We start from the raw sequence: 26,049 nt of genomic DNA, 5'->3' as shown, positions 1-26,049 counted from the left end.
AATACAGAAGTGAACACCTGACCTTGTTCTATGATAACTTGTTCATGTTCCCATATCTGGTGTGTGAGTATTCATGATAAAGCCTTTCTGGTAAGTGCTGGAAGTTGAAATTAGAAAACTCCAACCTTGACATAAAGTACGACTTTCTAGCTGTGAGTGCAATTTAAATACCAGAATGGCTGACCTGAGAAAGTGGAATCTGACAAACTCATGGGTTTTTTGTATCTCTCAATCCCAAGCTTTCAAAAAGCACAGCTTTAATCTGGTTGAAGGAAAAATCTGTGTGTGGTATGTGTGAGTGTGTATGCATTGTGTGCCATGCTACAAGATTGTAGTAACCCTTTCTGGGCTGAAAATTTGGGATTTTTTGAATGACCAGTATCTCCTGCTTTCTTCCTGGGTATTGGGGAGAGTGAAAATGGCATATGATGCTCGGTATTGTCATAATACATGAAGACAGTAGCTATAGGCCAGTCTTACATTTTAGAGCTGAAGGAGGTTTCCTGCATAGTCAGGAAGGAATTTCTTCCTTCTTCCCCCTCAAAGGTAATTGAGCAGTTGTATTATTTTTTGTTTGCTTGCTAGGGTTTTGTATTTATTATGGCTTTCCTACAGCCCTCAAGAAGAGATAGGAGAGCAACTAGAGGGAAAAATTGCTCCAAGATTATTCTGTGTGTATAAAGTCTACTTGGATGACCTAGTCACAAGATTTGAGCTTGAGAAAGGCTATGCTTCCAGGTGAGATTGGTAGGGGCCTTGCTTATATTTGCCTTTCCCTTCACTATGGGAGGTGGTTTGCCAGCTGGACTCTCTCTGTAAATCTCACCTAACCAGCATCCAGTCATGCAGCTATCTTGGGTATGAGAACTTGGTGGTTCCCATTCCTCAGTGGTGGTACACAGTTGAATTTGACTAAATCCCAGTAGGCTTCAGGTGAGTAAAGTCAGACTAATCTATGGAACATCTAGGTTAAATTTATTGGCCTGTGATACACAGGTGACCTAATGGCCCCTGCTGGCATTATGCTTAATGAAGTGATTCAAGACAGCTGAGAGGGCTGGGAGAAAAAAGTAGAAAAGGATGAACTAGCTTTCTGGTTTATATCACTTAAAGGCAAATGAGAACTCAACTTTTCTCAGCCAATTTAAATACCATATAAATGAAAGAGGTTAAAATATTCACCAAAAAGGGGTTTTGTCTGCTGACATCTCCAGCTGTTCTGTAAGTATATTCTTCCCAATATTGACTGGCTATCATCACTGAATTTTAGTCATTTTCCTGCTTAAATTAGAGGAATGTGAAATAAATTAGAAAAAAACCTTTTTATAGATTCACACCACTATTTTTGAGTAAGTGCTAACACACAATCATGTTCTTGGGTAAAGGTTTATTTTGGAGTTGTTAGATGTACAAAGCAATTATACAGTGCTCTTTATTTTCAATTGTATACCTTTAGTATATCTTCATTTGTGTAAATTGCATGTTTTCACCCTTAACCTAGTGAACTGTGTGTATCCATAGCAGAGTTTGCTACAGTGTGTTTTATTTAAGTGTTATGAAGCATTTTATACTTAAATGTTATAATTTATTAGTATGTAAATAATATTACTTCTCTAGTGGGACAATTATGTCCTATTTATTTCTCTGCTTCCATCAGTTTCTGTACTTTGGTGTAAATAAAACTAAGCCCCATAAGTAAATTCTAATTTGTAAAAACAGCTTCTGACTTGATAATACTAATAGAATCTGAATTCTACCTAAGCAATAATAATTGCAAGAGCGAAGCTACAGTTTCGCAAGGCCACTGTGTTCAACTGTTAGTGATGCATGAACCAAAAGATTACAATACAAAGAAAAGGACATTTTAGGGTAGAGTTACAAAAAAGACCTGGTTTGAAATTCCACCTAGGTGGTATAGGCAAGTTACTTTGGTCTGTGATTGTATGTCCATGAGGATAGCCTTTCAACAACTGATGGATAAGAATTGATCTATTGTTCATTGGATGTACTCTGATAGAATCAAATAGCCTGTGGTGCCACCCCCCCCCAACCCCCCCCCCCAAAAAAGCCCAAGAAAAAAACCCACTATGCTTTAGCACATAGTATATCCCTCAGTGCCAGGATCAATATTGCAGTGCTTTAATAACATCAGTAAGCTCTCAGAATTTAAATAAGACATTAAGGAGATGTGTATACCAGCCGTTCTTATTTAATCTTTCTGCCCTTTTTCAACCTTGCAATCCAGTGAGCTTGGGCTTCCCCAGTACTCTTTAACTCTTTATTTTGACTCCATTTGCTTCATCCCTGTCAGGAAATAATTCTGCCATACTTGACAACCGAACTAATTCTGACTGAAGTTAACAAATGAATAATGTATCAGCCAGATGACTATCTTCAGTGGAATTTGCAACTCTGAGGCAGTGTTTTGCCTCATTATTGCCCACAACATGCTAGTGTTATGTTAATCTGGAGAAGGGAATATCCAACTGCCTGGACTGTGTCCTTTTAAGGTCTGTCTTTACTTCAAGCAGATGAAATGTGAGCTCTGTGGTTTATTCAATTTTTGGTTCTTTAGTACAGGAATCCAGGCTATATCTTAAGGTAGCAAAAAATCTTTAGTGTGTATATATGCAGGACCCTGTATGTTTTGCGGTTCCTTAACTGTAAAACTGGCTATAGGTTTCAATGAATTTCAGAAACAAAACTTTCACTAAATATATACATATCTATATCTTCACATACATTTAATATGTATATGTGTATATATATGCACAGAAATATGTATACATGCATAGATATTTCTGGGATATCTTAAAAATATAAATTGGGTATGAACTAAAAAAGTTTTTTTCGCATTTGTGGAAGTCTGAAATAATAACTGATTATCACAGACAAAATCCTTAGGCTTTAATTTTTCAATATTATAGAATTTGGCATTTTTCCAAATATGTTACAGTCTTCACATTCCTGTTGAAAGCACCATTCTGCTGCAGCTGCATGCCCCCCCTTTTTTTTCTTTTTTTTCCTTTCTATCCCTTGAGCTACTGCAACCCATATTTCTCTGACTGCATTGCACAACATAAATAATGAGTTGCACCCTGTTGTCCTGGGTCTTAGAGGTAGAGCCTGCTTTGCAACCAGGCAGCTCGAGGTATAACCTGGTGATTTGAAGTAATTTTTTGAGTTGTCATTTTTCCCAGGCAAGCTCTCAAAACTCATACTGTATTTGAGATACTGCAAGAAACTTAGCCTGTAATAACATCTGTGATTTCTATAGCTGAAAGCATGCACTTGGGCAAATCTGAGAAGAAAACTGAATTTTCAGATAGATGTTGAGCTCTGGTCTGATCTGCTTGCTCTCAAGCTTCTTTTCCTTTTATTTCCTTCTACCATGCAGCTCAGGAGGTTGGGGTGGAATAGCAACTTATGCTGTGGAAGTGATTAATACCTAACAGCAAAGGCGGGGGGGTCTGTAAAAGGTGCACGATGGAGCAATTAACTGTAAGTGCTGCTTCAGGCAATGAAGATGCTGGTGTTCATGAAGGGATCAGCAAGTGTCTCTTTCAGTTTTGTTAGTTGTGAATTTCATATTCTTTTTATCTTTTTAAATGTTGAAATCTAGGTACCTGTGCTGTTTTGGGCTGGAGTAGAGTTAATTTTCTTCATAGTAGCTGGTATGGGGCTATGTTTTGGATTTGTGCTGGAAACAGTGTTGATAACACAGGGAGAGATGTTTTTGTTATTGCTGAGCAGTGCTTACACAGAGTCAAGGCCTCTTCTGCTTCTCACCCCACCCCACCAGCGAGTAGGCTGGGGGTGCACAACAAGTTGGGAGGGGACACAGCTGGGACAGCTGACCCCAACTGACCAAAGGGATATTCCATACCATGTGACATCATGCTCAGCATATAAAGCTGGGGGAAGAAGAAGGAAGAGGGGGACGTTTGGAGTGATGGCGTTTGTCTTCCCAAGTAACTGTTACATGTGATGGAGCCCTGCTGTCCTGGAGATGGCTGAACACTTGCCTGATGATGGGAAGTAGTGAATGAATTCCTTGTTTTGCTTTGCTTGCGTGCACGGCTTTTGTTTTACCTATTGAACTGTCTTTATCTCAGCTCACGAATTTTCTCAGTTTTACCCTTCTGATTCTCTCCCCCATCCCACTGGAGGGGAGTGAGTGGGCAGCTGTGTGGGGCTTAGTTGCCGGCTGGGGTTAAACCATGACAGTACCAACAAAGATATTACCAGTAAAAACCACATCCTGTGTAGCATGAAGAATAAATTGTAGCAATTCTAGAGAAAGATGGTGTCTTCCAAAACTAGAATTAGGGAAAATCTGCACCTAGGCACCAGCAGTGAGGCCGTTATCGTCTCTGAATATTGTAGCAAGCTCTTGGCAAGCTTTCTTGTTCACTGAGGCTGAGGATTTCAGAAAGGCAATTCTGAGGTGTTCAAATGTCCACAAGAGCTACTCTCAGGATGTTGAAGCATTTCACTCTAACTACTTCATAAGTTAAATCTAGATGCTTGAGTCTTCAGATTTCTTGGGACTTGCGTCCACAGAAGGCTTGATATCTCAAAATGTTTGTGTCAGCTTCTCCTTCCTTAATGTCCTTTCCTTGTCCGCCAAAAGGGCATTAATCTACATACAGTAGCAGGAGAGCTCAGAAGATGTGAAATGTGCTGATTTTAACTGTCTCCCACAAAATATTACTAAAACAACTTTGAGCCAGGTTCCCCACTTCTTACTGTTTGCCTTTGTAAGTTTTGGTCCATGTGAAAAACCAAACATAATGATATTCCAGGCCCAAACAAATTCATTTTACTTTCCCCAGTGGGACTGGAAATACAAAAATAGTATTGTTTAAAAAAAAAAAAAATCTTGCCTTTGGGGACAGCTTCAGTTGCCTCTAAGCTCCTCGGGTTGTACATAAAACTTGTCTTCCTTGAGAAAGATTGAGATTTCAATACAACAGGGAGACGAATAATACAGGGCATCAGGATTGTTGATGAATGTGAAAGAGAAGAGATATTGCTTAGTCTAGAATCTTGTAAGATGGTACTTGAAAGGGCTGTGAGGGTGGTTGGGCTTGATGGATGAAGATTCCAGGTATATGACAGCAGCTTGATAGCAGATGCAGCAGTCAGACCAGGAAGGGACTAAGGAGTAAGACAGATGATAGGACTGTGAAGAGTTTACACTTATATTGTGAAATTACGCTTGAGATAAAGAAATGAGATTATTATCTACCATACTCCAAGTAGTGGTGGAAAGCTGATCTGATGCATCAGGAGAAAAGGTGGCAATAGAGAGATTAAAAAAACCTGATGTTTATATTGCATGATGGAAAAGATTTGTGGTCAGCAGTAGTGTTCTGACACGTAGGGAAAGCTGCCAAGCTAGAAGACGTCCAAGCTATAGCATCAGCAAGAGAGAATCAGATCATAGACAGAATTGAATGCCAGTGCAATTAGAAATGCAGAGATCCTTTAATATTTCCATGTTTTCATTATCTACAGAACAAGCTACCAAAACAAAAAAGATAATAAAATGTAAATTAAAAAGAAATCAAATCCAGACTGTTGAATCATTTAAAGATTATTTCCATCAGCATTTTAGGCTGAAGTCTGGGTTATTCCTCATTGTACGGAAGCGTCAAAATTGGCATAACACAAGAAGGTGCAAGAATGGAAAGTTTCACTCTTCTTTTCCTTACCAAGAAGAATATTGTGGGACAGATGTGAGTCTGTGACAGACTCATATTCTGAGTCCATGTGATGAAACTCGGACCTCATTTTCCAGCAATTGTACAAGTGTGCTCCAAATACAACCATTTACCAGCATAGATGTAGCCTATGTATCGTATAAGTAGCGCATACACTTGTGTTCAGTCACAGCTCTACTTCTAAAAACTGCTAGATCCACACTTTTTCTAATAATGGGTATTAATATATTGGTTTTACTCATCAGGCTTTCTAATTTTGAAGCTTAGAGCTGATTCGAAGTTGCCCTATTTTAGTGCCGCATATGTATGTTAGCATATTTTTCCCACCACCACTGTTAATTTAGCCTGTCAAGCGTTGTGACAAACTGCGAGACCTTGCAGGTACTTTTCATGTCTGAAAACTTTATCCATAGCAGTACAGGTGGGGGTGGAAATTGCAACAAAGGTAATTACCATGTATCTTGATCTTCAGGTAATGGAGGTTGCTCTTAGGAGTGATTTCCCTTGGAGGAGAATGGGGAAGGTAGGAGTCAGAGCCTGAAGTGCTGACTTGATACACTCTGAATGGTTTTTGGCATGGTAAGGAGGGCTGCAGCAGCAGCATAGTAAGAGGAAATACAGCCCATCAACAATGTATGGGGCCCAAACTGAAGCTGGGGGAGAGATAATGGGAGGGAGAGCATATAAAGAAGGAGGTTTTAAAATGAAAGTTTTATAAGAGGTATGTTATGTTTTAGCCTTATAAAGACACTTCTGATTTAAATGGCAGTTTTCCAGTCCACTCTACTATTGTCTTTCCTAGCCCTATGTTATGGCCCTGACCTCCCCATCACCCCAAATGATACTGTGGTTTGCCTGTTGATAGTTTCTATATAAAAAATGTCTCTCACTTGATATTAGTCTGCATTCCAGGACACCCGTATATGTACCCATATCTCAGTATCTTTAGTTATAAGGACCTCTGGAATTGAAACCAAAACACTGTTGTGAACAACAAACTGAGAAGCCTTTGAAAAATTAACTTTGAAGTCTTTAAACTTCTTGCTGCAGGGGTGACTGCAGCTGCACTTCTTGTACTTCCTGATGGCAAGGACTGCAGGGATGTTTAAGAGAAAGAAGAGGTTTCAAGTAATCTCATCGCTGCTTTGTATTGCTGAATTTTGATTTTTGATGTTGCATTTGACGTTAGGTCCTTTTTCTTTGTGTATGAAACTAGTAACTATCCAAGCTTTAAATTTAAAAACATTTTAAATCAGTTAAAGATCTCTGGTATTCTCAACTAACAGTCCCCAAAACTGTTTTATCTTCACAAACCTAATTAATAAACAAATAATTAGCAGGGGAAAAAAAAGTCATGAACCAGTATGGTTAAAATGGCTGTTTGCTTCCCTGTTTGCTTTGATACATTTGTCCTACATGAATCTTTACTGACTGTTTTATTATAGGAAGTTTTCTAAGCTCCTGTAAATGTTATCCTAAACACAGGCCCCAGTGAGAATGCTGCTTAGTGAAAACACATTTTGCTCCTTTCTTGGGTTTGTCTTAGTGATGATGAGTTTCTTGTGGAGCTTTCAGAGCTCTTGCCAGAAAGATAAGGCTATCAATTCTCTGCTGTTACCATTCATTATGTTGCTGCTGCTTGGTGATGTGCCAAGAATAGTTCAGGGATTAGCTGGAACTGGGCCTATGGGTACACCTGTGTGTTCATGCTAATTTTGTGAAAATAGTGGACTTGGAAGTGTAACTCACATGTACTATGAAGTATGTGCAAATCTGTATTATTCATACCTGCAAATTACACAGAAATGTAGGTCTGAAATCTGGAAACTTCTCTAATGCAAAACACTTGCTTAAAATTGCTCAATTAGAGAGCTATGCCTACCTCATTGTGTAGAGAGACAACTTCATCTTTTTTTTTGTCTTGTTCTGTCCCCTATATATTGTATTTTTCCTAGTTCACCTTCTCCAGAGAGATTCTGTAGGGCTATGTATCTTGTAGAGAAGGTTCTTCCCTTTTCTATTTGTGCTTGTCTAACTCCAGGCGACCTCTGCCTCTCCCCTCGGACTAACAGAGACCCGTGGCTTAATAGAAGCAGCTGTGCATTCTGACAACATCAATGCACACCAAAGTCAAAGCTGAGCCTCCTAGACCCCATATGGGCTCATACGCAGATGCCTGGGGGACCCAATGCTATCAAAATTCAGCATTACAAATGGCTTATCTACATAAATGTCTGGAAGTGAGAGCAAACAAGAACTAGTGAATGGCATAGTGATAGCATATTACCCTGATAAATTGGAAGGCTTGAAAATAAAAAGTCCATGGGTAATTTTACAGGAGGGAACAAACATAAATAACTGGAGCCTTCAACAACTGTAATTTCTGCCTCAGAGTTTCACTGCAATATTTGATCTACTTTCCCCTGATATCTTACTCTACCAAATTAGAAGCATTGTTAAAATGGATGATACTTCTCTCTCAGAGAGAGAGCCTAATATTAGGGGAAACTGCGCTATGGTTCCTTGTAGGCTTTTGGACCCAGGTCTCTATTCTCAGACTGAAAAATTCTACTGTTCCTTAGGCCTCTTATTTTAATGGAAATTTTGTGTTATGCAGGGCAGGTAGGATATAGTCACTTCAAAATGAACAAAAAAATTTCAGATACAATATTTAGCAGAAATTAAACATTTCCAAAGCTTCAAACTTTGGGGAGCTGGGACTGCCTCTCCAACAGCATAGATATCTTCCTAAGGGTCGGGCTTCTGTTGTCAAAGAAGATGAGTCAAACCCTGCTAACTGGCTTTATAAAACTCTGAGCTCTAGGAATTCTGCTGTTGTGGACACTTTTGCAGAGCCTTTTATTTCCCAGACAAAAACTCATTTACAGTGTGGTACTGTTATGTGTTTTCCTTTGATCTCCTACTTTGGATTTCTAAGACTGAGTGTTATTTTTTTTCTTGCAAATTTGCATTGCCCCAGGATACAACAGGTTTGTTTGAACTCATTTAATTGGCCAGTGATGTGAAAAATGATCGTTTTCTATATTGGAAATGAGCTCAAGTAACCCCTTCATGGAGTCCTTATAACCTACTGTAACTTCCCATGCATTTCTACTGACTCAGAATTATCTTGTCTGGAAGCAGAATGGACACTTCTAATCTTTTCCAGGTTTGCAGACATCGATTTGGGTTTACAAGACATCACCATAAAAATATAGAAAATCAAAAGATAATTAGTCATGCTCTTCAGTGTTCTTATTTCAGTGAAAATGATACAATTCCAATTAAATCAAAGGAGATAATCCCAATAGATATGAAGTGCCTAAGAATAAAATTGAGCTTGCTTTTTTTACATTTGCTTTCATGCTGGTTTATATTGTAAACTCGGTGAGGTTACCTTTTATTTACACAGAGGCTATATTTTATGGGGTGTTTTTGGACAAGAAGAAAATAGTTTTGTTTTTTATCCTTTGAAAAGCCTGGATGCAAGAATCTAACCTGAAGTGTATAAAAGTTGTGTGACTGATATGCAAAAATAACATGGTTTATTAAAATATTTTTATTAGCATTATGATGTTACAATTGCTTGTTGATTTTTAGAAAGCTAGAGGAGGAAACTAAAAGTGTATACATTAAATTTGGCATTTTATACTGAAATTATAAATACATTAAACTGTTTCTCCTATCAACCTTATCAACACACCTATGTTTCCAGTCATCTCTTTTGTCCTGCCCCACTGCAGAGTCCTCCCCTGTAACATTTTACTCTACTCACAGTTGCCAAGCCCTGCAACCAGAGGTTGCATATCTCCTTTTAGTCCTATTTAAAAGGAACTTGTCTGTACCTTGAAGGTGGGGGGTGTTATCTTGAGATTATGAGGAAAAGATGGTAATTTACTTAGCTTCCATGCTGTTCAGAAACATCAGCTCCTGCTTTCTTCTTTTTCCCCCCTTTCTCATCTTCCAATTTAAACCATGTAAAAGAAATAAGTTTGGTTTTGTTGGTTTGGGTTTTTTAAATCTTCTGGTACAGCTGGTCTATATGATACTAAATGGTTTAACCAGTGTGCTCAGGGAAGAGTGGACACATAGGTTTGCTGTTGGATCTCATGTAGCAGTGCTTTAAATTCATTACTGAAGATTGAAACTTGTAATTGCTAAGTGACAGGGCCCTGATAACGACACATGTGGGTACATGCATTATGGTACAATTGCTGTCTTGTTATTTGTGATCACTATGCTTTTGAACTTGCATGTTTTTATTGAAAAATCATAATTAATCTTACTTCCTATTCTTCAGTGCAGATGTTACGGTAGTTTCATCTGTATAAACTGTTTAGTAAGAAATGTGACCATTTTTCATCATGTAGCTTTAAATTTCTGTAAGGCATGTTAGCTATAGGAAAAAATGTCATAAACAAAACAGTGATGAACAAGTCTGAGGAAATGATTCTTAACCCCTGAAATATGTAGGGAACTTGTGCTATTTCACTACATAGCGCAGAGCTAAAGTATTAAGATGACAGGGATGACCAGCGTTTATCATTCTAAATTTTACCTTCTATAACTCATCAAAGTAATGTCTATTGTATGTATTTGGTCAGTTCTAGTGCTCTTGGTGGTCTTGAATGTAATAACCTTGCAAGGGGTGGCTATTGCCTGGTTACCATGTTAAGGCACACATCAAAGATGTTATTTTTGAGCGGTTAGCATAGTTCTGCAAACCGTTCAGCAGACGTTCTGTATAATAGAATTAACTTGACATGCTTGGGCTTTCCAAAGTGAAGTTCCAGATTGAAACTGAGACTGTCATTTGCATCACATCACAGACAGTGCAAGAAAATAATCACAAACTAAGAAGAACAGACAGGCTGCGTTCCAGGCATTTTATGCTGTCTGCTTCTATTTTAGAGTGAACGTGCACCATAGGTAGAATTATCCACACTGGGAGGGATGTACAAAATACACTATTTCCATTTAATTTTCTTCAGAGGAGGAAAATCCAGACCTATAGGTTCAGGTTATCAAATTATTGTCTTTTGTGTTCCATTTCTCAGTTTAATGAATAAGAAATATTGCAGGAAACAAACACAAGATTTTTCTTCGGTAAATGGTGTATTTTTGGAACTATCTAAAATAAATGGTTGCAGAAGATATATAGGAGGCTAGTCTGCAAGCTGTCTCAAGGATGACCTTTCAAATATTCACAGCTTGCAAGCTCTCCTACATATCCAGCAACAGATTCAGCAAACTTTTTGCATGTAATCCCTAGTAAAACTTCCTATCTTTGATTTCAGTAACTGATTTACTGATTTCTGTACTTCTGCAAGCTTCTTTTTAAGTTAATACCACAGGTAATATGTGTTTGCAATTTAACATATCTGTGTTCTCACTTCTATTAGTGTTCTAAATCTATTGAGTCTTTTAATTGGAACATATGATTTTGTCTTTGCTTTTTATGTAAGTGCTGTGTTCTTTCCTGATGTACCACATAAAGTATCTTATTAAAATTGAGAGTTGGACATAAATGAGACATGAAATATGACTACAAGTTCACAAAAAACAACAAAACACCAATTGTTTTCATATTTGTCCTTGGCTAAAGGGGAAATAGGATAAAACGGCTACCACCAGGATACCAGTTCAATGCAAGCTCCTGGTGTAGACAGGTTACATTCACACCCTTGTGTGTTCCAGAATAGCTTCCCTCTGCAGACGAGCCCTCAGATCAGTTGACAGGAATAATGTTTCATCAATGTATGTATGCATATCTTAATTAAGGGTACACATTGTTGGAGCTGACAGGAATGTCAGGCTCTTTAGATTCCCGGAAATACTCTAAGCCTGACAGATATGAAGCTGGTATTGGCTGAGTGCATTCAGATAATTTTTCACAAAAGATGAGTCATTCCTCTTCCTATACGAATTAGTACCATTCCCATAATCAGCATCTGAATTCTCCCTTCCTCTGTGAGATTTTTTGTAATGCTTTACAATACAGAGACAGAGCTGTATATATTATACTACCTAACAAACACTTAAATGCAAGAGTATGCCATGCTTTTGAGACATATATAGAATTTTATCTCATTTAGGAAAACTCACTAAAGGCTTAAGTGTTATCAAGGACGTATACTGAGATGCAAATGTGTCTCTTAGAAGAAATTTTGTTATTTTTCTGGGCAGAGACACAGTAACTATCAAAGCATAATTAAATCTTGGAAAATACAAAGTGTTCTGCAGCTGAGGGAAAGGGGGTTTGTCCTGGTCCTTCTAGGTGCTTCAGTTAAGTTATATCTTATTCAAACCTTTAAAGAGTAGATCCTAACACTGTGTGGTGCTATGAGTAGTTACTCTGGTCTAGTAAATAAAGATTTGATTTTTTTTTTTAATATAAAACTGGCATACTGATAAAATTCCTAGTGTGGAAGCAATTTTATGGGGAAGATATACTTTAAACATGTATAGCTATCAGTAGAAATCACCTTTATGCAGACATCAGTATGTCAGTAAAACAGGTATTGTTTAACTACATCAATTGCATCTTAGTATGTAAACCCACTTTTCTTTCTGGAATTTGGTTCAAGTAGTCATTTAGGTCAGATCTGCACTACAAAGTTTTGCTGGCATAGCTGTTGTTACTTTTATTTAATAGTCGATAGCCACTGATTTCCTTTAATCTTTTATTCATAATAATCCTTTTCTTTGTATACAGCTGCCAATAAAACAGTCTTTCAAGTAAAAGACCCTGGAAGTCTGAGATCTACCTGCTGGAGCAGGAATAGATACTAATGAGCTCAGTGAGGGAAATAGAGTTATGCCTCATGGGAGATTTGTCAGAGAAATTAAATGGACTGGGCTTGAGGTTTTAGGCACAGGCAGAGCATAATTGCAGCCCTCAGACAGCACTGAGGAAACGCTTTGAATACTGCAGCTAGGACTGAGAAGGAAAATGATCTAAAAGATACCAAGCACTCTGGTACTAATGATAATGAAGACAATTTTCAGAATACTTGGAAGGTAATTGCTGAAATTGAGTATTTGTCTTGGTATGAACAATGGCTGCAAGTTAAAGAATTGTGTAACAGTTCAGTTATGTCAGTACTAAGTACAGTTTATTATTTACTAGTTCAGTGTAAGTTTTCTGCCAATATTAATTTTGATTAAGGCCATTAGAACTGGATGCTGCCCTGGCATAAGTACAAAAACACATACACAGGAGGATTCTATCTCTTTTGCTGCAGTTAGTCCTTAGTTAAAGCAGCACAAAATCTGTGTGGACAAGCTAGAAATGAAAAACAAGTGTAAATAAACATCACCAAAAAGGGCGGGGGGGGGGGGGGGGGGGGGGATCAATTTCAAAATGCAGCATGAAATTCTTCCTGAGCCTACTTGCATTAACCTGATCCATTAGCAACAAAGGGCTAAATGAGCAGAAAGTGGCAAAGAACAACTACTTTAGTCCTTTTAGTATCGCTATTTTAGTGAAAAAAGGGAATAAATATGGGCTGGGTTTTGCACTTCTTTCAATCTACCTTGTAACGAAGGATCTGCTTTTTTATTTTACAATAAATAGTATGGGGTTTAAGAGACTTCAAGTAAGAGGGACGTGTGCATTAATCCAGGGCTTCATCTCCTGTTAGGTGGTCAAATATACACATCCTTAATAATGCCTCCTCTTCAGCATCTCATAGGTCTCTTGATCTGTTTCCAACATGAAATTTCAAGCTGCAAGATGTCTCTTATTGGTTAGATCTTATTTTGGATCTCTATATAATTATGATTACCTATGTTCAGGAAAGGTAAATTCAGATTTGTCTTGCAGGAAAACGGAGTACGTATCTTAAACGTGGAGCATGACCTGCTGTGTAGCCTGAAAACGCAGGCTGAAAGACCACGTTTGTTCTCTGTGAGTATACTGAGGTGACATAAAAATCGGAGAGGAAGGAAAGTAGAATTGAACCAGGGATGGCATACAGGCATAGGAGCATAACCTGTTCATCAATTAATTTAGGCAGGACAGAAGAAAAAGAAGCTATTTAATTTAAAAAAAAAAAAAAAAGATTCTGTAACAGCCTTCTGAACAGTTAAAGTACCTGACTGGTTTTAAGATGGAGATGGACGTGCTTGTGAGCATGACTAACTGTGTTACAAAAGGTGGCATTTTATTTCAATTTTCTTTCTTTTTTTTCTTTTCTTCAATTTTTCAATCAATCCCTAAACTTTAAGCCAGTTTAAAGCTTCATTTGCCAGTTTGGTAATACCTAAATTGTATCTGTCTGCACTGTTGGGTATAGATGCCAATTAGCCAACACATCAGTTTATTTGAAACTGGGGTCATTCAATCCATGCTGATTCTAGAAGCAACTATTTATCAACATCAGAAAGGTGAGATCCTCAGTTTTTGAGTGGTTTGGAGTTTGTAGTATTATAGGACTAATGATTAACTGGAATTTAATTAGTCGCTTCCAACATCTAATAATATTTTGTGGCACTGATCCAGACTCATCTGGACAAGAGCTAGTCCTTGGACTAGTGCAATTTTCATTCCTATCTGGGCATGCTGTCAGTTCAGTGTTGTGTGGTTGTGGTGTGTGTGCGCGTGGTTTTTTGTTGTTTGTTTGGTTTTTTAAGATTTATCTGACACAAAACAGAAATGCTGCTCTGCAGATGAGCAGCCACTGCTTTGTGCCAGACAGGAGGCATGAAGCAGCCCTACAGGTGCCTTTACAGTAGCATCACAGCATAGGCAAGATGCAGAGCTCATGTAATGACTCTTACACTCCTCAGCTACCAGAAGAGAGGGTATTGGCAGGTAAAGAAGGTGTGGATGTACCGTAGTGACTTTGGGCTATTAGTTTGGCCTGCTGAGGCCCTCCGCAGCTAGCCTGCTGCTCGGGTCCTACTTCTGCTCAGGACAGACAGAAGACAGGCATTTAACACTTGGACAATAGTGGACCTTGCTAACCCTGTCCCTGTTCTTCATTAACCTTTAAGGGCTATAATACATAAAACAATGAAAGTGCTATCCAAGGCATTCAATCTACATAGAGACGCTATCATTTTCTCCATTAGATGTAGGCTAAATTTTGATGTGCTGGTGTCAAAGTGAGAGAGTTTCCAGGAAGGAAATTTGTAAGGTGATATTCCCAGTAAGCCCAAACAGACCTGTTGCAGAGATGCAGGGAGCACTGAGAGACAACCAAAAGATGTTAAAAGACGTCCAAGAAATGAGACATAAGAACTAGAGATTTTGCAAAATGAATTAAGATATCATCTCCCAGTCCCTTCTGGGACACCTCCAATGCTTTGTCAGAGGAGATAAACACTGTTAGCCGTACAGTTAAAAGTGTCTCTGTGAATGTAGAAGTCATATCACAGAGCACTTAATCTGTAAGAGCAAGACAGATTGATGAGGTGCTCAGTGACCTGGCTGTCATGACCCAGAAAGTTTTCCAGGAAATAGAGGAGATATGGAAACTACTGGCCAACTTGAAAAATGCTGAGATAAGATGCTGTAAGTAGCGAAGGAACTAAATAATTAGCTCACAAAGAAAGAAAAAGAATTCAGGCTGTAGTAGGAGGTAGTTTTCTGGGTAAGATGTTTTGAACATCCAAAGGGCTTAGGTAAGAAAGGGTACTTTTCATCCTGCTCCTGTTTTACACCCTATTCATAATCTGCAGAAGGCAGAGGCAAGAAATTGGATTGCCTTAGTTTAAATGATGTTATCTTTGAAGAGAAAACTCCTTGTGATGATTATTTGACTGTAATAGACAAAAAGAAGGATTTCAGTAGACAGCTTAAGTGACCCACCTCTGAGGGTGCTGCAGAATTTACCCGCGGCAAAAGAAATCTCATCATCCAAAGCCTAAACGAATCTGTAATGTTCACCTTAGAACTACCCATCCATCTCAGTTGGCCAAGAGTCACTTGAGCACTAGAAAGAAAGAAAAAAGAAATTTGATCTGAACTGTTAAAGGTATGAGATGATATTTGTTCCTTACATAGCCAAAAGCCCTTGAGGCATTCTAGAGCAGACTGGTAGCATGCCAGTTTCTTGTTCATTGGAATTTAAGACTAAAGATGAAAAGCCCCAGCAGAAGACAAAACAACTGCTAGTGAGAATACTAAAGGAGAGTGCTTAGTCAGTATGAATACTGATGTGATGTGGCTTTGCTTGAGAGAGTCTGGCAGTCAGTGTTCTTTAATGCCTGGGCTAGTAGAGTAATTTATAAAATAGTTGGAAATCTAGCTGGAAGGAATCCAAAATGTTATAACAGTATCTAAGGTGTTCTGTTGACTAAATTCTTCATTGCACTTGGGGTTCTGAATTGCAAATATTTAAGTAGGTTAGAAAAAAAATATCAGCCATTCTAGCACTTTCTTCAAGTCAACACAGAAATAAAAGGATGTGAATCTGTTAACTACTGTTTCTCTTGACGGCATGCCCAACTGTCAACAGCATGCCAGAAAATAATCTCTTAGACAGTCTGCTCTGAACTGAGAGCAGTAAAGAACTAGTATAACCTTGAGAATGAAAAAAACTTGGCTAATTCAGGTACTGAGGGTCACAACAGAGAGACCTAAGAATGTTGCAGAGTTGGCAAAGAGCCAAAGCTTGAAGCCTTGCCCAGGTCTCTTCTTGTCTCTTACCAGGCAACTCAGGTGCATGAATATCAGACTTCCCTATTAATAAGATTTTTAAAAAGAGATATTAGCCTGGTTGCAGTGCTGGGTCTAACATGACTGCATGCATGTGCACTGCACTGCACCTGATGTGCAAAGCCTTTTATACAGCATGGAGCCCTAAGGAGCATGCCACTTAAGCATGTGACAAGAAATTAGCTTGGGCAAAGCCAGACTTATGAGCTCTGATTCCACGATTGCTCTGCTGAATGCATGCCAACCCAGAAAACCACCTTCTCTAGAGTTCACTTTCTATTTGGGAGCAGGCTAAAGACTGGTTTCACTTCTCTGATGAGATGATAATGTTAGGTTGCATAAGAAGGTGCTGGAAGTCTGGATCTAGTCTGGTGATTTGGAGAAGGAAGAAGCCATATGGGGTAGGAAGCTGGAAGGTGTTGCAGGGTCTGAGGGCTCCCTGATTCACGGTGTATAAGGTCAAAGCTGAAATACCCTTTGGCCACTTGAGATCATGCAGCAGCTAAAACTGTCCGTGAAAGTTCTGCATGAGATCATTAACACAAATATTGTACACAGTCCATAGGATGCCCCTCGGGTGGCTTTTACAGTTTTAAGGCAAGCAGTAACACTTAATGAATTGTGATACAATATGCATGGTTTACACACTAGCCTTTCAGTTTCCAGAGGTTTTGCAAAAGGCCAAATGAATCAGAGCAGTATGTACTTCACTAACTGATTTAGTAGTTATGGGCTAGAATTGCAAGGCAGGGGAAGACAGTGTTATGTGGGAGCAGGCACTAGGAAGCAATTGTGGACTTCATTCAAGATAATGCGTGGACTAGTCGTCCTTCCTAAAAGCTAAATGGAAGAAACAGTCAAATTACTTTACTGAATAAGATAGCTAAAAACTCAGAAGTCTTTGCCCGGGATCCTATGCCATGAATGCATGTGTGGGAGGAAGCAAAGCTTACTTCAAGAAGAAGAAAACAGACTCTGGGACACGCTAGTTGCAGCTGTGGTTGTCCATGATAAGTTAGACACAGAAGGTAACAAGAAATCAGAAAAAGTAAACAAGAAGTAGAGAAGAAGTCATGAGCTTGAATTCATATTACATTAATCCTGGAATGTCTGAGCAATGAATCCCCTCCTTTTTACCCAGTGTTTAAAATTACTCTCTTCTTACGCTTGAATTTGAAGAAACTTTATTTTTTCTTGGTGGTGGTTTTTTTTATATAATGAAGCAGAACTAATTTGGATATGTTTGTGAAGATGTCTGTAGAAATCCATACATTTTACTGAAAACTAAATAAGTGAAACAAATCCAATACCTGTAGGTACAATTTAAGACGGAAATAAAAAATCATAAGAATCCCAAAAAGCTTTTATCATGTGAAGTCAGGCACCCTGAAAAACATACATTTTCTACAAAGTTGTAGAAGACATTAATAATTCAGAAAATACTTGTAAAAGTTTGTTCTCATGTCAGAGGAAATATTTACATAACATTTTTCCAAGCGTAACAACAGAAGTGTGCAATGTTGCTTAGCATTTTGGGAACAATCTTTACTTCTGGAAAGTGCTGATAGGAGTAAACATTCATTCCTCAGATTTTACATTTAAACTGTCTGTATAACAGTGTGTTTTAAAACAAGAAAAACTCCTTTCCATTTTCATCAGCAACCTTCAGGCATGGAGGTTACAGATCTTAAATTCTGTGTCACTGCTGTGTCTTTATCTTTGTTTACAAAGCAGGTATTTTAGCAGCATATGTAAAGTCTAGCTAAGATCAAGGTGCTAGATACTGCACAAATGCATCGTAATAATCCATTCCCTGAAGAATTTACATTTCTAGAGGTGGAAAGGAGGATATATTTACATGTATTTTATGTATATATATTACTGGAATAGCAAAGTGTATTATTTGGCAAGTGTTCTGTTAAGTCCACAGTGTAGTACAGTTTTATTGCTATATTTGTTAATATTGAAGTATGGTTTGGTTGGGAGAGAGCTGAGCTAAACTGAAAGACAAAAGGAGGACTTTATTTTCCAGGGGGAGGGGAGGGATGGAAGTAAGTGTGGGCAGGGCAACACCTAGGAGCTCAGAGGAATGATGTCAGCCTTTTGCCGTTCCACTGGCCGATTCACCCCAACACTATTTCCACTTTCCTGCCAGCTCTAATAGAGACTTTTACCGTTAGATGTGCATGCGGCTGTTAGCTGGAACACGCAAAAAGCTTTTAGAGCCTCACAAGCCCTCATCCACAGTGAACAGGCAAGTTGCACTGCCTTGCTGTTTCTTGCCTGTTATTTTTCCTGGAAAATAATTTCTAATGTAACTTTTGCCTGTACTTAAGGGCTGAATTACCAAATGGTGTTATACATTCACAAATGGGAATGAGAAGCCCAGCATTTACAAATGAGGTGGCGGGGGGGGCCATCCACAGGAAAAGGAGTCTCCTAAAGTGCTGTTTGCATATTAGTTGGGGAGGAGGAAGTTAGGGAATGCTGCTCTGGAGCCTATAGCACCTGCTGTTTAAAATGCCTACATTGCTTGCCTCTGAGCTCACAATACAGCTGGCATGCTATCAAGTATCCCAAAGGGTATTAGCAGTGGGATTTTAGTAAAAGCCTCTGTGTCTAATAACCAGTGCTTTTTTAAAATAAAAATTTATCCAGCACTATGTAGAGGGGAAGATCCTAACAAAAACCCAATTGTGCAAGTATTTCTCTTATTTCAGTACGTCTGTGTCTTTGTAGAGCAAAGAACAAATAGTAGGCTTTGCTGATGCAAATACTGTTCCTAGAGATAGTTCACATCTTTCCACCTTACTACTCCAATTAGTTTTTCAGTTTTGTGGTCTGAGTTTTCAATGTTTTTTTGTCTCCTTTTTCTTCTCGTAATCACTTTGTGTTTAGCTTTTGACCCTCCCTTTTCCCTTCACCTTGACGTGCTGATTTAACTTCTAAAAGCTTTGAGAAATATATATCCATGAAGTCCTTTTGCCTTGACCCCTTCCTGACTGCTGCTGGAAGTGCAGTTCTACATGGCATCCATACATTTCCACCTGTCCTTATAGTTACCATAGAAACTGGCCACAGGCTGTGTAAAGCCACTGATGAGGCAAGGAGGAAGGGATAAGCCTTTTAGTTCCTAAAATAGAATAATAAATGTAGGGCTGAGAACAAATCTCACTCTAATTGTCCAGGATGCACACCCAGCAAAGTATGAATTCTGGCAGTGCTGTAGAATAGCATTCAAATAATATATATTATTCAAGGAAATGTATGCATTGCTCCAGCCCAGCTGTTCTTCTCACACTGCCATGGGGGGTCATCATGTTCCCAAACTAACCTGTGACTGGGCAAGCTGTTATGGCAGCTGATAAAGCTCTTGTGCCAGAAAACACCTCAGAGTTACAACAGTTGAAACAGATCAAAGCATCCTACAATGTTTCTTACTTTAATAGAGGAAACTCTTGCTCTCCTTTGTATTTGCACAGGCTTGTGCAAGAGAATTTTTTGGCATGGTGAACAAGATTGAATTCAGCTTGCTTCTGTTCTGAGACAAAATCCAATTTTTCCTTTGAAAAGAGGTGATACTAATTTTTCTGCAGCTTTAGAGTCTGGGTTATTGTTTTCAGCTGGGCAATGTGCATGTTGAGTACAGGTATTCTTGCTCTGATAGCAATCTATAGAGATAGTGTGAATGATCACATAATGTGTGAGTTGAAGACATAGGCTGATGAAAGCTGCAGGCTGGCAAACCTGCAGCTGCTGAATGTAGCAGAAACTCATCTAACATCCAAGCTCAGCCTCGGCAATCCGTTTTGCTTCTGAACGTGGGTGGGATTTTGGGTGGCATTGAAGCGATACCACGGTGTGCCCAGAACACTGAGGAGCTGGAAGCTTGAGTCTTTTTTTTCCTTCTGTCTCCTGTCTTGCTCTCAGGTTTAAGTTCCTGCAGTGGTAAGAAGTTACTAGGAAAAGGCCCATTTTGCTGGATTTACTAAAGCCTCAGTTTCGTAACTTCAAGATTTAATAGGAGACAGATTTACTTATCCAGGACTTTGGGGATGCCCATTTAGCAGAAGGGTTAATGAACAAAATGCTCTATATACTTCACTGATTTCTTGATGGAAGGTGATGAAGGGCTTTGAAGGGCAAGAATGGCCCATGCACCATATATACTCACAACATATGTTGCAGGCAGACATGGGCAAGCACAACTTGGTCTTAAAGCCAACCAGAAATTATGTGACTGTACCACTATGGTCCTGAGCTGAGGCTAACACTGAAATTTCAGGAGGGCTTGTTAGTTCAGGGCTGGTGTGATGCTAACTGCAACCACATGGCTTTGCCCAATGCAGAATATGGACAAAACTGCTCAATCTGCCGATTGGTCTCACTGTCAGTTTGTGCTGCTGCTTTTTTCTGAGCCAGGCAGCTGTTCACTGGCAACTGGAGGAAGAACACTGCGCTCTCAGTTCCCACAAACTGCTGAACAGTTGTCGAGGGGAAGCTAACTTCTACTTTTCCTGACTGCATTTGAATTGGGAACAACTTTGTATCCAGTTACCAGTCCTTTGCAACTGCTGATGCTAGATCCTGGTCTCGCTTCTAGCAATTAATTTGGAATTATGCATTCATTTCATCACACTTGCTTTTCACTTAATTGCATTATAAATGAGACAAGACTGACTTCCCCTTCCCCCCCAATACTACTCAATCTTACTAAAGTCTTAAATATTATATTTGTGTAGCCTCCATGGTATACTTCAGAGGGTCTTATTCAACCTCTTTGCACCTAACAAAACTCAGTAATAGTTGTATTTGCCAGAATAGATTTATTTTTCTTTTGGAATTACTATGTTTTTAACATAATAAAGAATTTTTTAATAAACTCTAACATACTAAATACAGTGATATTTAAAAGGTGGTTTTAAAATGTATTTTATCTGATTGGTAAGACTATGGAACTTAACTTGAAAAAGAAGTTTCTCAGCTGCCACCAGTTTATTAACAAAGGAAAATATGTTACAGATTACTCTGGTGCCATTATGTGTTCGCTTATCCAGTTCCTAATGAAAACAACAGATAGAACACACTAAATTTGGCTATCTGTGTAGATTATGCTGTTTAAGTAGTTTTATTTGAGAAGTGTCTGCTTGCCAGAGTCTTGGATGCCACTAAGCATATTTTTTTTCCTACTAAATACAACTCCAGGTTCAGTACTTCTTATCAGAGACCCCATGGTTTATAGCTGCAGATTCTTATTTTCTAATAATGCTCATGTGATGACAGAATAGAAAAAAGCTCTGCAATTCTTTCTTTCATATGCATGGTTGAGTACAGAGGGTATAACTAGAAACTTTGAACTACTAAAAATACATCCATGGCCCATAGTGTTCACTGTTCTGCTTCTTGAGATAGCTGATGGAATTTATTTCCAAAGGACCAAGCCTGCTATAATGATCTGTAGCAGAAGATGGTTATTCTTCATGAAGCCAGCTTTTAACCAGCTCCTGTCAAGAGACATTTCAATTGATAGCAAAGGTAGATAGATGCACGCACTACACGTTAACAGAAAATACTAAGTGGTTAGAGTAAAGACAACTTTATGCATTCCAAAGTATTTTATCTGTAATAATCACCCCTTTGGAGAGGAGAAATATAATAGGTAATGTGTTTCTAGTACATGGTGTGAAAGCTCAGAACTTCTGAATCACAGCTGTAATATAATGTTTTTATTTATAATATCTTGTTCTTTAAAACAAGAAGAAAAAGAAAACCCAAACCCCACTTCTTTAGCTTTTTTCCACTGTTTAGAAATCCAATACTCAGCTTCAGTAAGTAATGCAACATGCTACCTTTCTCAATCTACAGCATGTCTTGGATGTGGTGCGATTGTTTCTAACATATTGTGGCAGTATGAAGTGCAAATCTGGGACTGTATTTATCAATGCAACTTGCTTATTTTTAAAATTATTCTGGTGATGGCATTGGCATTTCTCTATCTGCAGAAGTCTTTGTATTCATGTGTATGAACTGTACTTGCTGCACTGAGAATTTAATCCTGGATTTGGTGTTTTGGATGCAACTGAAATACATACAAATAATGATAAACAGAAAACATGCATGAAGAATTGGAGGACAGCATTGGAACTAGGGAAAACAATTGGAACAAGTATGTCTTTATATCAGAGCTGTCCTCAGCCAGACTAGTGTCTCCTTTTCTCCAGACAAACACTGTATGTACAATTTGTCCATGCAGTAACCCAGCTGGTAGCAGTAGTTTCAGGTGCAACTTGCTGCCTGTATAGCTATTTGGAAATGGGAAAAGGAAATGAATTGACAAATCTCACAGCAGATGGAAGACAATAATGCGAGCGGAGTGAGGTCTGAGCTGCAGAAAGAACCCTGGTGGAAAACTATGGTTAGATATTGTCACGTGACAGGCCTGAAAAATGAAACAGATGCAGAATTTGCAGGAGGATGTAGAAAGAAATGCTGGGGTAAGGAGAGTCATCTCTTGGGAATATTCCCAACAGAAAGACACCTGGCCTAGGATTAGAAATCTGGACTATTTCATCTGAATTATCTTAAAACATTTATAACTTACCCTTTTGGTGATCTTCAGCTTCCCTGTTCACTGTTACTTTCGTAATAAGCCCATTTTTCCTGTCTTCCCCCCTCTCTTGTTCTTTTTTCTTTTTTTTTTGTTGTTAAAATGTAGTCCTCTCTCACTGCTACATTGTCTTTAACCAGCATCTTTGTATAGTGTAATTCAGAGTAGATGAATTTCAGAGTCTAAATGATCTTAGGTGTGTCAGGAATAGGAGCACAGCATTATTAAAGCACCTTTTCACACTGCTTGGGCATCTCTTTTCTTTTAAATATATTTAATGCTTTGTATTTTGAATACTTACATTTTTATTTTTAAAGTATCTATTTACATTATTTCTACAAGTTTCATGAAACACTCTTCACTAGGAAGCTTTCCTCCATGTCTAATGGCTTGCTCATACTGCATTTTAAGCCTGGGACTTCTCATGTGAACCACCCCAAAACCATGTGTCTCTCTCTCTCTCTCTCTTTTTTTTTTTTTATTCCTTCTTTATTCTGGCATTTTGGCAAACTGCTTATCTGCTAGTTTCATGTTGTGAAATTGTTTTTTATGGGAATGCCTGTGTGAGTCTTCTGAATTTGCTTTGGAGATGTAAAACACATCTATTTTTATTGGCTTCCTCTCCTTACAAGATTTTTATACTACAGCAATTTCTTTCCAACCTCAGATAGGAATATATGACTACATCCAATTCAAACAGGGATGATACCAGAAAGAGAGGAGCAGAAGCTTGCAATTTTTGCTGCATGAAGTCTGCTCCAGAAATTATTAGAGAAGCAGAGACTTCAGTGTACTGAATGCAATTATTGGCACAGGGGCCACTGTCAGTCCTGGATCAGAGGCCCATACTCAGGTGAACTCTGATCCTCATCATGCATATTTAAGACTTTGCTTATGTGAGAGCTCCATTAGCATTTCACATACGTAACCTGAATAAAAATCATGAATAATTTACCTAAACAGGAAGAATATCACTTATGATAGAAGAGTTTCATTATTGATTTCCACTTGTAGCAGCTTTTTAAAGCGATCCTTATTGCGTGTAATTCTGGAATGGATGTTGATGAAGCATTTCTTCATGTGAGTAGGTAGTACAGTATGGATATGTTTACTCTCAGAGCTGTAGCCTGAAGATATTATTCATAAATACTTTTTTTGGTGAAAACACTGGAAATGAGAAAGCTTTCTGCTGCATCATGTTTGCAATGGTGAAATGGGCAGAGTTGAGTTATACCGCATATAACCTGATGAAAATTGGGGAAATACGCCATCTACAGCTACCTCTGTAGTATTTCTTTTCTTGTGGCTGTGTGTTTATTTTTTTTAATGTCTTCTCTATAAAGCTATTGTTGAAAACCTATCAAGAAATTCTGTTAGTACCAATGAAGGTGTGTAAATATTCTTAACCTTGAGTATATTGCCATTTTTTTTCACATATGCAGGCCTAATGTTAAGGAAAAAACAACTCTATTGAGAATTAAATCCCTCTGAGTTTAAATTTTATTACTGTATTTTTAGTTTTTCAGGTTGGGGGCTAAATTTGCTGCCTGCACAGCCAGCTGTGGTCACAAGGAATCTGCACCAGTCTTATACAAATGCTCTGTGTGAATGTAAGAAAGATGTTCCCAGAAAGGCTGAGGTACGTTTAGGTAGGGGACTCGGAACCTTAACATGCCCTCAGTAAATACATTCTAATAAAAAGTGTAGGTTGATGGAAGCAATACGGTGTGGATGATTGCCTGCTTGGAGGTAACTGCTTTACCTATGCTTGCCATTTTTCAGCAGTTGGAAATACCTGATGTATCGTCTCCCATCTGAATGCACTTGTCAAAGGAGAAAATGTGCTCCTTCGTCTTCTGGCATTTCTCCATGGCTTGAGTGGATGTACCAAGATGCAGTATCAAGTGTCTTCACGAAATTGCCCGTACTCTTTAGTGGCAAGCTTGGTGCAAAGAAACAAGCCATCTAGCTGCTGCTGGGGTCTAAGCAGAAAGAGGGCACGTTTGAAGTGTGCTGCATTTTGAGAGCAAACATTGAGGCTGGTCATCAGCAGTTTGGCAATCAGTGCTGTGTATGGACATGAGGCTAGAAACTATCCATGTAGCTCAGTCACTGTGGTGTGGGAGCAAAAAGTGATCAGCATTTGTCACTTGAGAATTTTTGGGAAACAAAGATGGAAACAGCACAACATGTAATAATTACCAATAATCGTTCTGGGAGCTAGTTTAGCCTCTCTTGAGGCTAGTTGGAGGAAAGCTTTGCTGCCTGTTTTGAGACATGCTACTCATCTCCTGAAAGTCTGTGTTGTCTCCGCACCTCTCCTACAGCTTCTGTAGGACATGGGTACTTTAGCTGAAGGATTCCCACTACTGTTACTACTTCATAGTCATTAATTGAGGACACAGAACCAGGTAAGACCTATTAAAATAAACAGAATGAGGCCGTTCAAAAGCACCATCACTGTACTTGTTTCTGGTTTACTGTGACTGTGAGGAGGCTGAATGGTGGCAGCCACTACTGCAGGATGAATGTTAAGTAAAGCTCTGCTGCAGGCCAAATACCACTTTAAAGGATGAAGCAAAGAAATGGGAGGGAGTAACTCCTTTATCAGCATACCTCCCCAGCAGCCCGGGGCTGCAGCGGGCACCGCTGAGCCTACCTCGCTGCCTGGGGACAGCCGCTGCGGCCTGGGTCGGGGCAGGCCGCGGGGGCCACCTGCCGTGCCACGGCCCCCAGGCTGTGAAGATCCTTAGCGCAAAACTGTAAGGCCCGACAGCGGGAAGCGGCGCGGGGAGGCTGAGGGGGGAAGAGAGAAAGAAGGTGGCAGCAGCCGCGGCGCCCGGCTGAGGAGCTGCGCTGTCCGGCGGGGCCACCACCGGCCGCCGCTACGATGGCGACGGGCGGGGCCGGCGCCCGCGGGCCGCAGAGGGGCGTGTGCGGGGCCCGGCTCCTCCCGCCTACGGCTGCAGACGCAGCGAAGGGCAGGCAATGGCGGAGAGCGGGCGGGCGGGCACCTGGCAATCGCCCTGCCTCTCCGCTATGGGCCAAGCCCC

General features: G+C 39.3%; 1 long non-coding RNA gene across 1 annotated transcript; it reads left to right on the top strand.

Annotated features, from left to right (window-relative positions):
* Positions 1-1,157: 1,157 nt before the first annotated feature.
* On the top strand, positions 1,158-25,645 carry LOC127015974 (uncharacterized). Its single transcript, XR_007766404.1, has 4 exons — positions 1,158-1,221; positions 13,552-13,635; positions 24,515-24,635; positions 24,779-25,645. It is a non-coding gene; the product is annotated as an uncharacterized LOC127015974 (long non-coding RNA).
* The last annotated feature ends 404 nt before the right edge of the window (positions 25,646-26,049 follow it).

Source organism: Gymnogyps californianus, chromosome 4 (genome assembly GCF_018139145.2).
Source record: "Gymnogyps californianus isolate 813 chromosome 4, ASM1813914v2, whole genome shotgun sequence".
Classification (NCBI taxonomy): Eukaryota; Metazoa; Chordata; class Aves; order Accipitriformes; family Cathartidae; genus Gymnogyps; species Gymnogyps californianus.
This window is presented reverse-complemented; position numbering and strand designations above follow the sequence as displayed.